Here is a 14,729-nt window from a genome sequence, read left to right as displayed (position 1 = left end):
CCATGAAACCATGCTGGTCCTCGCTCAAAGGCTGCTTGAAGTGAGAGACTAATGGTTCCATAACGACCAACTCTAACAGTTTAGATATGGCACACAACGATGTAATGCCGCGATAGTTGTCGATGTTTCTTTTGCATCCCTTCTTATGCACTGGAAACATCTCAGCTGATTTCCAGCAGGAAGGAAACAGGGACATTTCGAACAGAAGGCAGAGAGGAGCCACCAGGCTATCAATGTGTTGCTTGAGAAAGATGGAAGGATCTCCGTCAGGTCCAGACTTAAATGAAGACTTCAGTTGCGAAGCCGCCCTAGTTATCATAGCGAGGTCGATGTTGATATCTGCCAAAGATTGACCAGACATTGGAACATTACTGGATGCTAGAGAAACGTGCTCATCAGGTAGGTTCTCATCCGAGAATACACTCGCAAACTTGGTTGAGAACAGAAGGCAAATGTCCTGAGGGGATGAAGCTTCTTCGCCGTTCAGTACCATAGTCGATGGAAGGCCAGACTCCTTTTGTTGCTCATTCACATAATTCCAAAAAGTTTTCGGGTGAGATCGAAGCTTCCGTTGAACATCTCGTTGATAACGCCGATAACATTGGCGACTGGTTCGTTGATACGCATGATTGATCCTCGCATAATGGTGCTTTAGTTGTAGGGTGTGGTAGTTGGTATAAATTCTTAGCGCGGCTCTTTTGGAAGACTTTAACATACGGAGTTCACTGGTTTGCCAATGATGATGATTACCTTGTTTAGGAACTTTTTTCGGAACGTGTCGCTCAATGACGTAAGCCAAAATATGCGAGAGCGTTTGGGCAGCTGCATTGACATCGGCAGGGACGAGTATCCTGTGCCAGTCCAAATTCGAAAGAAGTTCCCGATACTGTCGTGGTCAGCATTTCGGAAACCGTAGGAGACCTCTAGGGGGGAATGGAATGACCTCAGGAATTTGGTTGAAGGCAATTACTAAAGAAGGATGGTGTGGAACAGTCTTTATCAACGGAGAAACAGCCATAGACCAATGCGGAGCAGTATCCTGAGCGGTGACGAAGCAAAGGTCTAAGCTACCACGTGGTTGATTTGCTTCAGAGTGGCGATACTGTAATGATCCAAAACGCTTACAGCTCCAGAGTGAAATGTAGAACGGTCGTGGTCCGGAAACAGGAATCCACCGTAAGATGATCACCAAGAAATTGCCGGTAGATTGAAGTCGCCAATGATTATCATCGCGTCAACAGCTGTAGCGATCTCCATTATAGCTCGAATAGACTGACTGTGGGATTCAATTAGCGTAGAGTCGCAGTTCGCTCCGCAGGAAAGTAAACTACACACAAAAACAAAGTGCGGTCAGCGAGCTTAATGGTAATCCAAACTTGTTTCACACAATTGAATGATGTGAATGAATCGTTTTCGATAACTTTTGTCTTCAATCCAGAGCCGATCGCTATGAGAACGCCTCCACCAGTAAATTTTCGGCTGTTGTGCGGATTCCGATCGCATCGAAAAACCTCGTATTCGGAACCAAACATTTGTTTTGACAATGTGCGAGTATCGAGCTAAGTCTCAGTGATATACATGTAGATGGCCTGATTGTGATGATAAGTAGCCTGGCGGGGGCTGCATTGCGATCTAGAATTGGCAATGACATCAGGCAGGGGATGTTCCAAGACAGATCTTGAATTATACTCGCCTGATTGGGAGATTCGGAAGACCCCCTCGCCGACTCGGGCCGGGCCGGGCCGACTCCTATGAGCGATTTCAACCCCCCGCGACTGCGTAAGAAGGACTGAGGGCTTCCAAAATACTGTCCACGGTGCGTCCCAGGGCCCAAGATGAAGAAGATTTCTGTGCGCTGAAAATCAAACCGACTTCAGGCAACGAATGATCAATGTTGAATTTATACTTGCCTGGTATAGCAAGTTGGAAGACCCCCGACCCACATCTACACTCAGGGCCAGGACGGCTGTGGTGAACGTTGGCAGGAAATGGCGCGACTGAGATAGAAGAATCGGGGGCTTCCACACGCAGAGAAACGATGTTTAAATTCAAATGGATATATATTTGGTTCACGGCCTAATATATTTATGGTACTGATTCAAATATATTATTCGGTTAATTCAAAGAAAAATATTTTTGAATCAACAAACCGGTTGTAAAGTCAATAATCTGTTTGTTGATTCTAAAAACCATTTTGTTGATTTAAAAATATGTTTTGTTGAAATAGTGATACAATATGTTTGAAACAATAACAAAATACATTAGGCCCTGAAACAAAAATCCATTTTTTTTGCGTGCACTGTGCTATCTACGGTGCGTCCCGGTAGAACCATTCGTCAGGAGAGAGGAAGACAACGACGCCACCTCCTTTTGCGTCGGGGTATTGGTCAGAATCTGGATGTGGGGGAATTCATCACGCAATGAAAAATTCGAATCGTAAAAATACTTGCCGGTGCAAGCATGGTTGAACATCCCCTTTCTACCACCAACCTCAGAACCGAGACGACTGTGGTGAACGCTGGCTGCAGTTGGCGGGACTGGGATGGGGCGATTGAAGGCTTCCATCAAGCTTTCTACGGTGCGTCTCGGATGTATATAGTCAGATGACGTGATTAGGCGTTGTCGGTTGTACTGGACGTTCCTAAATGGACTGGTGCACCAAGGGGTGCTGGAGTCCCGAAAGGGGTACCAGTCGGAGTGCCAACGTGAATTATGTTTGGGGTAGCAATAGGTACCAGGGCATCAGATGGAAGCCATACAGTATTTTTCGTCAGCGTGTCCTCAAATTCTCTAAACGCAATCTCCTGAGGCCAAGTTCCAGAGTCCAAAGCGCCTTCTTTGAGTCCCAGAGGAACGCCGACCTTGTACGAGATGAAGTTCATCATTCGTAGGTCAGCGCCTTTTTTCACCAACTAAACCACTTTGATTGGTTCGTTCGTTTGCAGTTCATCACGAACAAGTTTCTCAACCACGGCTTGCTTCACGCTAGGATGAAAACGTGAAAGCTAAATCCAGAACTTATCCGATGGAGGAGTTGTAGCAAGCGTTTCGCTATTTTCGATGATCATGGTCCCCGTACCTGGTTTGTTCGGTATTTCAGCATCATTCCGGCGGCGTTTTGAGGGGCGATCACGATTCGGTACTGCAGGAACGCCGGGGGTACTAGCGTTCACAATGTCAGTGAGTTTAGCGACTTCGTTGTTGTTCTTGATCATTTCATTTTTTAGCTCCGATATGCCGGTAAGCTGATTGCCAATCACTGTCGAAATTAAATTGCCGAGAGATGAAACGACGGTTTTGAAGCGGACGTATTTCATTACTCGTCACACATCCAGAAAAGGTTGCCTTTTTCTCGCACAATCCTACCGATTGAATAGATTCAGAAAAAGGTTTGCTCCCATGGCTTCCTAGCTATCCAGACCGATGCATCCTGATTGATTTGGAATCTCACTCAGTAACGCGTATCGAATTGCAACGACTGTTCATCTTCGACCTAATTACCGGCATTGTGGACAGTCCCAAACTCCTGAAACGGATTCCATGGACCATTCCTCCTCGCAGATTTCGTAGCTCCCCGTTACTGTCAATTCCATTCCACAGAACTAACTTTGGATTCAATAACTGTTTTAATTCCTGTTTGCCTTCTTTTAAGAATGCTTGTAACGAGTTTGATTTTACTTTGTCCAAAAATGTGTTTGGTAATAAAATAAGAGGTTTAGATTAAACAAGTTTTATAAACTTACAGAAGTTATTTCCCTGTGAACCTGGGCGAAAACCGCATCTAGGTTCGATCTTTTCGCTGAGATATATTCAAAATAAAAACAATGCATCAAGTTTGACCACTCTCCCTTATCGCAATGGCTGCCACATACACTAACAAACCTAACGGAGGCTGCGCAACATTACATGGAAGAAAGTTTCTACAAGAAATCTCCCACGCACCCTCAGCATCAGATAAGCAATTCAATTAATCCCACTCTCCAGCAATAAGCACCGTTCAGTTCCGTCATTTTAGTGACAGGAGAAATGAGCATCTTCATTTACAGGCACTTATGTGCTCACAACATACGTCGGTACCTACATCCGACTGTCCGTGTGCTTTATGGGTAAAAGCAGCATGAAATCTAAATTATTTACGTTCTACCTTTTCCGTTCACAGCGTACGTTCGGCTTGCTCGCTGGACAAGGGCCACCTCGGAACGATGCAACCTGGTCCTTTCCGCATTCGCATTTAGTTGATTGTTTTTTCACCTGATGTGGTGCCACATGTTTTGAGCTTGGAATGTACGAAATGGGTGAGGAGAAGGGACTCCGAGTTCAGGAGGTCATAACGCAAGTTGTGGCAAACATTCAATGCTAAGCCTAAGCCGGGATCACGCTTTTTCACTTAAACGTCTCAGTTTAGAGGTTCGCTTGGATCATCATCAGCATCATCGTTTGAAAGACTTCATGGCTGGGGGGGTTCACGTGTGTGTGTGTTTGAATGTGAATGGTCAGATGCATTTGCCTCGGGGCCACGATCCGGGGCGGCAAAGGTTGGGCACCCCTTTAGCACTGCCTGCCGCTATCGCAGAATTAATCAGATGTTCACTCGTGACCAATTGGACTCACGGGGATGCACTGGCAGCAACATTGCTGTTGAGTTTGGTTTTTAATTAGAAGACAATACTTTGAAAATAGTATTTTTCCTCCAGTGCCTGTTTCCATTTCAAAGGGTGTGGGAGGCCCTTCTAGTGTACGTAGGTTTGGATTGGCTGAGAAAATAATAAAATTAATTATTATATTCACTGCACTGGCGTATGGTGAGCGTGCCATCATTTTGTTGTACCATCAGCTAACGGAGGACCACATGCTGATTCGAATAGCGCGGCTAGAAAGTTCCACGTGACAACCAAAAGGGGAAGAGAGTTCCGAACAATATGACACGAACGCTTGGAGAGGGATTAAATTATTGTACACTCTTGCAATCGCATTCCGCTTAGATGGAGGGCCCTCTCAGGCTGATGATGGCTGAATACAATGTCCAAGCCCAGTCTGGTCATCCAAATCACAACCAGCTAGTGGATGGCACGCGGTGCATGCCGGCAAATGGATTGTGATTCATTCGCTTCCTCATTGCTTTCCGAGGCCCCTGAAGAATTTATACGCGACTGCTACGAAATATTGCACCGACTGCAATCCATCCATTTCGACGCTTATCTATTCCAAGAGGACCAACGACAGGCTGCCAAGGAGACGAGGCCGGGCGAAAGCTGGCAAGCAAAACATAAAGGAATTGCATTTTTAAACACTTTACACCGAACATCTGGAATCGGAGTTTCCTTTCTCCGTGTGGGAACTGTGCGAGACGGAGGAAATCCTAAAAACGATTCATTTCTAATATGACTGACATGGATGGTCATAAATTATTACACGTGCAGCGAGACAGAGCACCAGCAGCGATCAGCATCTTCGATGGATCGATCGAAAACGGTTGTTTTTCCTCGGTACAAACGGAAATTCAGCTACGCGATTCAGTACCGAATGATTCATTGCTTGCTCACCCGCGGGGGGACTTTTCCAGCGAGCGTAACTGTTTGGAGAGCTGAAACCCGAAGGTGATTGATTGCAATGGTGCATATATTTTTTTTTGTGGGGTCAAACGGTGCTGCACGAAGTTTTCCAACTTATATTGTGGCAGAAAGATTGGAAGGACTTTCAGTTAAAAACTTAAGAGATTTGAAGTTCCAAAAAAGAGTAACTAATTTTCGAGTTAAACTTTTCTGCAATCATGGACATAAAACAAAATTTTTGAAGGTATTACTTCCTGACCAGAAATAAATTACAAAATGATTACAATATTAATTAATTACAACTGTTGCTATAATCTTGTTATGAACTCGTTTAGGACCCTTCTTTTTAATTATTATTTTGAAAAAAAAATGCATTAATGCATTGGTTTCGTAAAGCCAACGCGATTGAGCCTTACAAATAAACTAATGAAATAGAAATATACTCTCCTCCTAGTATAAACTGTTCAAACAAAATGATTATAGAACATACCATAGCATCACATGTTTCTTTGATTTTTTTCATCATAAAATTTCCTAAATTTGGTCTAAATTAAATACCTATTTACCGATGAACCTGAATGTTTTTCTAACTACATGTTTAGCAAACATATAAATACCTAGCAAATGCTTGTCTTATGTCCGAATTGAGGCTTTAAATTGCATGTTTACTTTATTTTTTTTAAATTAAAATTACATTAACAGTGCAAATTTTGAAATCTGGGGTGAAGTTCATCATGCAGGTTTTAATGCAATGCAATATTCAAAAATTAGCATTTATATTTTATTAGTGATCGCTGAAGATGCATCTGGAGATACAGTTGTGGATTAAAAAAAAAACAACTGCATATTTTGTCGAAAATAGTTTTATGAAAAATGAGCCTAAGGCCGTTCGCAATGCTGTTATATTTTATATGGACTGTTTCAATTTGAAACTAGAACACAAACGAACTCGTTGCAATTCTGAGTTGCTGATTCATTATTCGAGCACGATTATTCTGTTTTATTTCTGAGCGGGTTTGAAACTTGAATGGAACTCTTTTTCAAATTTATTTTGATGTATTTGGTGAGCTTCATATAGTCAAAGCCACTAGTCCTTATATACTGCAGTGACAGATGTCACTGCAAAAATTAAAAACAAGGAGCTTATAAGGCTGTGAACCATGTACCGAGTTAAATTTAATTTAAAAGTGACGTTTCGAAAGTTATTTTCCATGTTCGAAAATCCCTGTGTTAAGTACCTATATACAAATTTCTTGAAAAACTAAGCCACGGTTGTCATAATATAACTTCACGTCTCTAAGAAATAACCATGCTCAGATAGCAGGATTAATCAATACCTTTCTATCTGTCAAATTTTAACCACAAGTTTTAAAAATCGGTCAAAGCTTCAGATCCTTATCTAACAGATGGCATATGGCCAGGGGAAAACGAGGTGATGATCCGGAATCTTATTCTGTTATTGACGTAGAACTACGTCTGTTATTTCAATATGGGGGTATACTTTGTGAAAACCGAAAATGGAACAAATAGGGTTAACTACCCCATTTCCGGCCTATTAAGCACAACCCGCACTTAGTCTTTCTTAATCTAGTTTAGTACCAAACGGAATGTTATTATCATTGATGGCTTCCAAATTTATTTACCTTTCCGTATGTACCGTAAGATGTTTTTTGGCTTCTCTTTATTAAAGATTTAATAAAGAGAAACCAATCGTTGAGATATTGCCAAAAGTCTAACACTGCTTCTTGACGCCAAACTTGGCCAACGGATTCTAAACTCGGTCTAACGCATTGCAACGCCATTGAAACGCCAATGAATTCACTTCGGCCTATCGGATGAAGATAAAAATTGATTCGGTCGGAGCGCTTCATTGACTTCGTTCCGTAGCTTATTAACTAAAGTATCGTACCAACCGCATAATTGACTTTTAACTCTGAAATCATGGATTTATTTGAAGTTTCCTGCTCGATAGGCCCAAAATGGGCGATTAGGCCGAAGTAGTTCTCTACGCTAACAAAATTATGAAAGATTTTGAACGTTAATAACTCAACTGCCCCCTACGCATCTGTTGAATTTAAGACTTTATCATTTCTTTTCGAAATGCCACTATTGAAAATTGCACGAATGTGCAACTGTTGCTATTCTAATTAAAATGATCACCGATTGCCTGCGAAAAGTGATTTCCCTAACACAGATTTCAAAGTTGAATTCCATCCGGTCTCACCAAACGGTGTTTATTCAATCACCGCGTGGTGAGTGGTGGTGTTCTCCAGTACACAACGAAAGGCTGCCAGCAAGCATCAGGCTGCAGCCCACATGAGCATGAAGCCGCACCGCTATTGATCGGAATCAGTAGCTCTTCGTGAGTAGCTGTAGGCCATGTATGTCAAACGCGTCATACTAAAGAGTATAAACAGAGAGAACCCCGCTCAAATTGATTGATTGATTTATCTTTATTAGGAAGGCTTTCAGCCTGGGGCTGGTTCGCCTCCACCCGCTCAAATTTCTATTCCTACACAAAACACAAGCTCCTGCTGCAGTAAGCAATAAGATTTATTATATAAGACCACGTAGTCCTACGTTACCATTGCGTACAACCCCATAGGGGCTGTCCCTTGTAGTTTTTTTTTCAGAATCGACAAATTGATCGAGAAAATCAATTAGCTGTACGTCATAGAATTTGCTTCAAAATCGGATTTGTTTTACATTCTAAGAAAGTTATTAAAAAAAAGAAAATTTTCAAAATTTAGAAAAGTATTAAAAATTTGCAGTCTGCCAGTTCTGTCTTATTTTGCTAGCTGCTGTCAGCATTTTCAGCAACAATTGCAAGGAAGGAGACCGGCCTGGGATTGAACTCCCGATCTTCTGCTCAGTAAGCAGAAACGGTAACCACTGAGCTACCAGGCCTCGTCAATTGCAGCTTTTGCTAGATAGATTATATTTAGATCCAAAAGATGATCCCGGCGGAATTTGTAATAGGGGATAATAATAGTTTTTCAGCAAAATATACAGATTTATAGCTTTTTTTATGATAGTATGTATTATAGTCTTGTAATGGGTTACAATAACTAATACACGATTCATTTCCAGCTGTGTTTTGTTATTTTATCCCAGTTTTTTTCATTTAAATATGTCCAAATATAGCCCAAACAACACGCATGTTCTATAACAGTTTATATAATCTTTATATAAATTAATTTGGTTGCAAAGAAGTTTTCTCAACAAAATTGCATTACTTGGGAGGTAGTACATTATAGAACTTCATGTAAATGCATGGATCTTCACATAATTTCAGCAAACATATTTTCTCTTATATGATTCCAGACTGCTCACAAATTATTCCAAAGATTTTCAGGTGTTCTGAAGTTCGATTTGTATTTTTTCAAGAATTCACGTTGATCAAAAAATATTTCAAATACCTTCAGGTAATCAGAGATCTCCAATAACTTCCATGATATTTATTTTTTCAAGTCTTCATGTTGATCAAGCATAATTATTAAGATCTTCAAGAGTCCAACAATTTTAAATCGCGATACCAGGGTGCTCATTAATTTAAAAAACCATCAGGTGATCAGAGATGTTCATAAAATAATCTCCTCCATCATCAATTTGCCTTCAGATAGTACATTCTATACATGTTTCGACAGAAGAATCGTCCGGGACTTCTTCGAACTCGTTACCTGGGATTACGTTGTTGTAATCATCTTGTGCCAGGAAACATGTTCTTGAATAGGAATCACCTTCTCCGTTTGCGCTAATTCCCGAAGCAAACAAACTTTGCACACGCATCATCTCACTCTCTTCAACAATGACTGAAGCCACCCTCAATTTTGAGTGGATCCATGCCCACTATGGTGGGTCATTTTAAAACCACCTGGTCCCTAGCACTATACTGAAGATCTTCAATTACCCAACAATTCAAATCATATTTTCCAGCTATTCTCTCAAACACCAGGATGCTCATAAATTATTCCAAAGCCAAGTGATCATACGTCTACAAAAACTCCTCAGCATGTTTGTTGAGCACTGCAGCTTGATCAGGATTCTTAAAATCTTCGTCTGGCTAGCAATTCAAATCACAGCTCACAATATTCTCTCAACATACCAGGTTGCTCATTCTTAAGACCTCCAGGTGGTCAGAGATCTCCAAAAAGTTCTCAAAATGTTTATCAGTTTAATCAATAATCATTCTGCCCAACAACTCAAATCACATCCTTCAAATAATCTTTAAAATACCAAATTTCTCATAAATTGATCGAAAGATCTCCAGATGATCATAGATCTCCAAAAAAAAAAAATCATCAAAATATGTGTTAAAGACTACAGCTTGATCCGGTATTATTCTGAAGATTTTAAACTGCACATCAATTCAAATAATATCTCCCAGATATCCTCTCAAGATACAATATTGCTAAAAAAAAAATCTTCAAGATATCTATTAAAGACTTCAGCGTGATCAGATATTATTCTGTCAATCGTCAACTGTCCAACAATTCAAATCTGATCTCCCAGATATTCTCTCATCATACCAGGTTGCTCATAAATTATTGCAAAGTCCTCCAGGTGATCATAGATCTTGAAAACTTCCACTGACCAATAATTCAAATCATATTTCCCATGCAAAATATCCTCAAAAGATATTTGTTTTAGACTTTAGCTTGATCAGGTATCATTTTGAAGATCTTCAAAGTATTCTCAAAGATCAATCTGGAATCATAAATAATTTAAAATAAGACCTTGAAAACCTTAGGAATGTTTTTTTTTTATTATTTCAGATTGATCAGGCATCATTCTAAAGAACTCCAAGTAATTCGTAACCCATATCACATCTCTCAGATTTTCTCTCAGCTTAGAAATTATTCCAATGTCCTTCATGTGTTTAAGAATTCCACAAATCTGGATATTTTTTCATGACTTCAGGTTGATCAGGTACTTATTGACTTTACATCATTTAATATTATTGTAAATTATATTTTATTATACTTAATTCTTAATGTTAGCTATTATGAGCGGCTCCAGGGAAGCATAGTGTCAGCTTGAAAAGAAATCTGAATCGTTCATTATCTGTTTTGTAAAAATCTTGTGTTTATTGTATCTTGTTACATGGCATTATAACGCATTTTCAATATTACATTACATTTAAATAAGTATTAACCCGGTTAAACACATTTCAGGTCATCCAGGTCTTAAATAAGATGGGATCCGTTCCTTTTATCAACAGTTGTGATATTGCATCATATGCTGAAAATATATGAATTATCGCGTATTTCTGTTGTTCATTACATACCAGGTGAGGGCTTAATCATGTTTTGCCATCTAGTGTTTTGGTTTTGAGATGCTCGATAACCTCAGAGGGATCGGTTTTGATTAATGAGCAGAACATCATGGGTTTAATCCCAAGCTCTCCCACAACATAACACAACACAAACATATCAAGTATCATTCTAGCTAAAAATATTTATTTGCATAATATAACCTGGAAATTTCAGGGTTACATCTTCCTTATTGGGAGCTGAGGAGACATAGAGCTGCATCATATTGTATGTAAAATAATTATTATTTTCATTGCGGAATACCAGTTTTTTTTTATCCATATAAATGTATTTTCATTATTACGTATTTTAATGTTCTGATATATTTCATTTCTCCATTACATATGTTTACTATATATATAAATAAATACTGGGTTGGGAGGGAGCATCAGGGTATCATTTGACATGGAACTGGACGATTGGAGTGGTATGACAACCGGAGTCTAGGAGGGAATAAACACTATCATTTTCTTTATCTTTCCGATTCGATTGTGATGGTGTGAATTCTACTCCAACAGTTTCATGGAGATTGACGCGCCCTTCTTAACAAACCATCCTGTAGGAAGCTTAATAAGTATTGCGAATTGCGTTATTCGATTTGTTGGATCGTATCGTTGGAAGGAGATTCTTAAATTCCCGTGGATTTCGCGTAAGTGTTTCTGCTTACGGGTCCACCCCACCGTTTTTGGCCCTTCATACAGCGATATTGTGAATTCAGATCGGTAGCTCAAATTGATCTTGCTATTAAGTGGAGCTGCATACAAGACAAGATCTTCGAAGGGATGGTGGCTACCTTACATACATACATACATACATACATACTTCAGGTTGATCAGGTACTATGTACTGTTTCGTCATCTTATCTTTCTATATCACTTTGTGTATCTCCCGCAAGCACAAATTCACTCAAAATGGTTAAAATGCATAAATGGTTGTTACATTTACCCTATGCTTCATGTTTCCAATACTACAGAAAAATAAACTATGGCTCCAGATAATCGAGCCATTTTCTCCGAATAATCGAGCCCCGGATAATCGAGCCCTCGGATAATCGAACCCCCGGATAATCGAGTCTGACCTGTATTCCAAATTTCGGCTCAATGGCATTATATTCACATTTGGTGTAACGACCTAGTAGCAATTGGCTCTTATCCAAGTGTAGTTGAGAATAAGAAATATTTGAATATACGATCTCTGTCATATCGATTTCACATTGACCATCGTTCTGCTTATCCGCTTTGCCTCCTTTCACTAACCCCTTCCTAGACTCAACCGCTAGGGATCCCTTGCTGAAGACCTACTACAAAGCTAAGATACTCAGTCCGTCCGGTCGATGATGATTATAATGTTTAACTTTGTTTGCGTCCATGGCGACCTTTCGGGATGTGCAAAGGTCCGCAATCAACGCGCCACCATCACCATCACAATACTCGACCACGGTGGTCGGTGGTAGTAACCTATGATCCAACTTGAGACTGGCTCGGTAGGCCTCTCTGGGTCAGCAGAGTGCCGTTTCGCAGCCAAGTTCGCTCGGGAATCAATCATTGTGGCACCTCTGACCAACTCCTCCCATGCCCAAGGCCTTCATTTCTTAGCAGTGCCTGATTGCACCATGCATTGATCACGTATCGCATTTTCATGTACGAATCATTCGCTTCGGGTGAGGTTAAACATTTTGTACGGTAATTAATTTTATATGCTGGGAAGGAATTGAATTTAATGTGCGGAAAATGTTTTCCTATTTCAATTATGCCGTGCAGTCCACGAATGAAGATCTTAGATTTAGCATTTCTATTATGTTTAGTAACTGGTAAGCAGAGGTTTGGCACTCTCGAATTTCGCAGAAAAAAAAGCCATTTCGTTTGGAATTCTACTGATTGCAGAAAGCATTTCCATAACAAGTGTGCACTGTGCAGCGAAAAACAAACCACTCCATGTTTGCTTGCATTGCTAAGAAAATCACTCCTCACGGGGCTCAAGCACAAACGGCATTCGAGAGATGAAGTGAGTAAAAAGGCAAAAAACAATCATTTACCGAAAGCGCGAGCTTCTTTCGCTTGATTTATGCTGGCCATAAACGTCCGATGTACGGCTTTTCATAAATAATGTCTAAATTATTCACTTCATTCATGAAACGCGCGACTCTCCCGAGCATGGTCAGTAAACCTAAATGGGGGAAAATGCACGTTTTGCACGAAAAAAAAGCAAAGAGTACCCGCACATATAAAGGTAATGATGAGGAAAAGTAATCTTCAGCTACAGTGCAGCGAGTTCAGGCAAAGCCGGTGAGGATCGATTGCAAACCATCCCTTCCCGCGTCCAGAATATGGAGAAAACAAACAAATCGGACATAAAAGGCAGAAAAGAAGCAATGTTTCCCTTGGCTCTCGACCCAAGTGCCTCAAGAGGAGTCGGTCCGAGCATTTCGTAAAGAGATGCACTCCGGCTGCTACTACTCAATCCATCTATTCAAAGGCATCTGTGGCCGTTGTCGAGTGTAGCTCATTCCGCAGAAGGAGTTAATTATGCATTCGCATCTTCTGTCAACTTTAGTGTGGCTCTTTTTTTTCATGCTGGATGAGCGCACACGCCCGACCTCAGGTAGCCGACCATTGCACGGTAAACAAGATGTTGAGCTGCCACCGACCGGGATTGGGGGTATTGTTTTGCAAACAGTAGAAAAGTGGATTGGTACCGATGTGGACAGTTTGGCGGAGAGTGAAAATTGTGACAATTGTAAACATTGGATGTGTGATTGAAACATTTTGCTGTCAGATTTGCTTGGCCAAATTTCTGTTTTGTGTGGAAGAAAAATTCAAGAGCAAATTTTCATTACGTCGAAAGCAACAAAGGTAAACCAAGTCGAGCTATTAGTGTCAATTGATGCTCCTGCTATTACACTATATACTGACCGAATATAGGGTCACATGCCATTTTTAAATTTATTTATAAGTCAAATTGCTTTTTGGCATAATCGCCTTCCGATCAAACTATTTTTCGATGTTACTTAAGTCACCCGATTTCTATGGAGATGCCGTTTGCCTTAAGTAACAGAGCAGAGAAACCCGTGAAAAGTGTACAAAGTGGTTTCTCGCCAATATTGTTCACTGAAAGTATCGCTTGATAATGATAAACATTTTAGTTTCAAATTGATTAACAATGTTGAGAAGTGTGTTCAGAAAACATAATTTTAGCAAGTTTTGTAGCATCTAAATTATGTGATTTAAATTATCGAAGTCAGTGATAATTTCTAAGAGTGAGACTGTTGCCGTCATCTCGAATAGTTTTGAAGTATCGCTCTCATTCACATTATTTGTGTTTTAAATTTTTGTGTCGAATAAGGTATTAACGGATATTATTGATTTCAAACTGTATTTTGATAAAATTTGCATTATGCATATGTTTGTATAACGTCAGGACAAGTGTGTTGAGTCGAATGGCTTACTCTCAGATACGCAATTCGAATTCCGGAGGGGCAAGGGAACGAACGACTGTCTTGCGTTGTTTTCTACTGAAATTCCACTAGCCTATGCTCAGAAACAGCAAATAGGCTCAGTATTTTTGGATATTAGGGGGCTTTTGACTCTGTTTGTATTGAAGTTATTTCGGATAAACTCCATGATAGTGGGCTTTCGCCAATTCTTAACAACTTTTTGAGCAATTTGTTGTCAGAAAAGTATATGAGCTTTTCTCATGGAAAGTCGACAACTTCACGAATCAGTTACATGGACCTCCCTCAGGGCTCATGTTTCAGTCCCCTTCTTTATAATTTTTATGTAAAGGACATTGACGATTGTCTTGTTGAACATTACTCGCTACGGCAGCTTGCAGATGACGGTGTAGTTTCCGTTATAGGACCAAAAGC

The 14,729-nt window shown here is 40.2% G+C and overlaps 1 protein-coding gene across 3 annotated transcripts in view; it reads right to left on the bottom strand.

The window, feature by feature from the left end:
* grh (grainy head) overlaps positions 1-14,729 on the bottom strand; it is a 558,597-nt gene that overhangs the window by 336,696 nt on the left and 207,172 nt on the right. The window lies entirely within an intron of this gene.

Source organism: Ochlerotatus camptorhynchus, unplaced genomic scaffold (genome assembly GCF_037179485.1).
Source record: "Ochlerotatus camptorhynchus isolate MF236.1 unplaced genomic scaffold, CSIRO-AGI_Acam_v1.1 ptg000033l, whole genome shotgun sequence".
Taxonomy (NCBI): Eukaryota; Metazoa; Arthropoda; class Insecta; order Diptera; family Culicidae; genus Ochlerotatus; species Ochlerotatus camptorhynchus.
Note: the sequence above shows the minus strand (reverse complement) of the source record. Positions and strands in the feature narration are given on the sequence as shown.